Consider the following 3,863-nt stretch of genomic DNA (forward strand, 5'->3'; position numbering starts at 1 on the left):
GGGTTTCACCATGTTGGTCAGGATGGTCTCGATCTCTTGACCTCGTGATCCACCCGCCTCGGCCTCCCAAAGTGCTGGGATTACAGGCTTGAGCCACCGCGCCCGGCCTCTTCTTCTTTTTTCTGCTAGAGACATCTATATTGCCCAGGCTGGTCTTGAACTCCTGGCCTCAAGAGATCTACCTGCCTCTGCCTCCTAAAGTGCTGGGATTATAGGTGTGAGCCACTACATCCTGCCCCACATTACTTCTAGTCTTATTCTAGCCCTACACTTTGTCTGGTATTATTGCAATTTATTTGCACATCTCATATCCATTTAATATGGCATATGATTTTTTTTTTAAGAGACAGACTCTTGGTATGTTGCCCAGGCTGATCTCTAACTCCTGGGCTCAAGGGATCCTCCTGCCTTAGCCTGCCAAGTAGATGGGACTACAGGCATGTGCCATAGTGTCTGACTAATGTGGTATATAGGCTTTGAAAGCAAAGTTTATCTATTTTTAGCATTGTAGTCCTTGAAATATCTAGTGCAGTCCTGTCACAAAGTAAATACTTATTTGCTGAATTTAAATTTTTATTTTTATTACCATAGGCACTTTTTTGGACAAAATCACCAGACTCCTCAAAATTCCTAATCATAAATATATGTTTAGTGTTGCCGTAGTGTTTTTCCATTGTTTGTTTGTTTGTTTTTTTGTTTTTTTAGAGACAGGGTCTCCCTCTGTCACCTAGAGAGCCACCACATCCAGCTAGTTTAGCCTCTTTGAAACTATATTCATGCATGCACTGATTTTTGTTAAATGAAATATCTGGACTTAGACAAGTTTATCTAACCTCTCAGGACCTAAGTGTAAAATTGTTATTCCTGTAAAAATCAGAAATAATAATAATTTGACAGCATTTATTGGTACAAGAAAAGAGAGCTAGGCGTGGTGGCTCACACCTATAACCCAGCACTTTGGGAGGCCGAGGTGGGCAGATCACTTGAGCCAAAGAGTTCGAGACCAGCCAGGACAACATGGCGAAACCCAGTCTCTACAAAAATTACAAAAATTAGCTGGGCATGGTGGTACGTGCCTGTAGTCCCAGCTACTCAGGAGGCTGGGGCAGGAGAATTCCTTGAGCCGGGGAGGTTGAGCATGCAGTGAGCTGAGATGGCACTGGGTGACAAAGTGAGACCCTGTCTCAAAAATAATAATGATAATAATAAAATAAATAAATAATCTAGTATAGGATCAGAGGCATAGTAATATTTCATAAATTGTTGGTCATTCAATCAAGAAATTAAGAATTTTTAAGACTGATCTGAAACAAGATTATTTGTTCATGTGAAGAATGTGGGCTGGGTGTGGTGGCTAACACCTGTAATCCCGGCACTTTGGGAGGCCAAGGCGGGTGGTCAGGAGTTTGAGACCAGTCTGGCCAATATAGTGAAAACTTGTCTCTACAGAAAATACAGAAAAAAAAAATTAGCCAGGCATGGTGGCACACGCTTGTAATCCCAGCTACTTGGGAGGCTTACAAGAGAATCATTTGCATCCAGGAGGCAGAGGTTGCAGTGAGCCAAGATCGTACCACTGCACTCTAGCCTGGGCAACAAGAGTGAAACTCTGTCTCAAAAAAAGAAAATAAAAAGAATGAGGTAGTTATTTGTTAATAGCATTTGTTGTTAGTTATTTCCTACAAGGAAATCGTGATGTCATCACAAGATTTTTTCCTTAATCAGCTTTATTATGGTATAAATTAAGTATAATTACATGTAATTAAATATAATTTGCATGTAATTAAATTCACCAATTTTCAGTGTATAATTTTTGACAAATGCATATCATAATCAGCATTACAGTCAATATGTAGAATATTTCTCTCACTGTAAAAAGTTCCCTTGTACCTCTTTGAAAGCAATTTTTCCTTTCTATCCTCAGCCCCTGGCAACCACTGATTTGTCTTCTGCAAAAGATACTTTTACTTTCTAAACAAATATTTATGAGGGCCTTCTATTTAGAAGTCCTTGAGCTAGACAGATACTTCATAGAATACAAAGATAAGTAAGACTCAGTTTGTGTCCTTAAATAGCTAAAAATATAGTCTAGTCGTATGTAATTTTGAGATTACTCTGTCTACACATAATATGGGACTGAATTTCAATATGAATTATGCCCACTAAAGAAGAATAAGGAAGAAAAAATATTGCAAATGTTTCCTGAACTTTCAGAATACTAACCAAAGGTTCATGAGTGCCACTAATTGTAATTTCTTTAAAAAGGCACAAATTTATGATTACAGGCTATCCAGATAATTTTTAAAAAGTAAACTCTTTAAAATTAAGTAACATATGTACAGGAAACAAAAGTGCAGAAATCAAAAGTGCACAGCTTGATCTTTTCAGGTTATTTATGTCAACCTATACCAGAACTGTGCGACCAATGCAGTGAAAAGGCAACATACTAAAGTCTTATGGATTAGACAGAATAATTACATCACTGTAAGAAAGAAAGAAAGAGATAAGAGAATAATGTTCTGCAAAGGCTCACAAATAATTGTGGGAATAAGTAGTGAGAAAATGGATGGCACATTAAAATTCATGAGGAAATGCCATTTAAGTTCTATGAATAACAAAATGATTATTATGCAGGATCAGGTTTTTCTTTCATCATTACAGAAAGACCCAAAATCATTATCATGATCTGCCATGTGTTTTTCCTTTGTTATCAGATGCTGAGACAGGCCTATTAAATGTTCTGTGTTACCCAGGGGAATGGTCAGGGCGGTGAGTAATGTTGGTCACGATGCATATGGTTTTCTGAGGTCCTAATTGTAAGTGCGTTTAGGTCCGAGGGAAGGAACAAATTAAAAAGGGCAGAATGGCTGTATGGGCACTTTCTTGTGATTGCAAAGCACTGGGTCTATTCTTACCCTTTCTGCCCCTTGCTTTATGCTTTATACCTGCCATTTCCAGACTGGACAAAGCTGTTATTTGCCTTTGGTGGCTCCTTGATCAATACAATGGGGACTACAATTAATTTCAAAAGGGGTAATTGCAGAAAAATATTAAAACCAGGAGAAAAAACACAGTGTGTAAAAATAATCCTACAAAAATGTTTATAATGGGGTCAAACATTTACCCACATTATAATTCCAATATGCAAAGAAAATACTGCTTTTTAATTTCTATCAGAGACCTAATTTCCACCTTGCTCTATAATGAGTGGAAAAAACCAAGGGAACATTAAACTTGTGAATTCTAGGCAACTATCTTTTTTAGTTTAAATTAATAGTTTATTTTGGCCCAGTGTGGTAGCTTACTTCTCTATTTAATCCCAGTGCTTTGGGAGGCCAAGGAAGGAGAATGGCTTGAGGCCAGGAGTTCAAGACCAGCCCGGGAAACATAGCAAGCCCCCATTTCTACAAAAATATGTGCGAAGTCTTAGAATTATGAATTAAAATTTCAGCATTTTGGTAATCCCTAGTGTCTAGACTGTTTACTTTGTGTGTGTGTGTGCTTAGTTTATGATGAGACTGTAAACCCAGTGGCATTGGGTAAACCTTAATCTTGTAAGAATTCAGTTTAGGCCGAGCACTGTGGCTTATGCCTGTATTCTAGCACTTTGGGAGGCCGAGGTAGGCTGATCACGAGGTCAGGAGATCGAGACCATCCTGGCCAACATGGTGAAACCCTGTCTCTACTAAAAATACAAAAATTAGCTGGGCTTGGTGGCATGTACCTGTAGTCCCAGCTACTCAGGAGGCTCAGGTAGGAGAACTGTTTGAACCTGGCAGGCGGAAGTTGCAGTTAGCCGAGAATGTGCCACTGTACTCCAGCCTGGCAACAGAGGGAGACCCCGTCTCAAAAAAAAAAAAAAA

The sequence above is a fragment of the Cebus imitator genome, unplaced genomic scaffold, assembly GCF_001604975.1.
Source record: "Cebus imitator isolate Cc_AM_T3 unplaced genomic scaffold, Cebus_imitator-1.0 Scaffold121, whole genome shotgun sequence".
NCBI lineage: Eukaryota > Metazoa > Chordata > Mammalia > Primates > Cebidae > Cebus > Cebus imitator.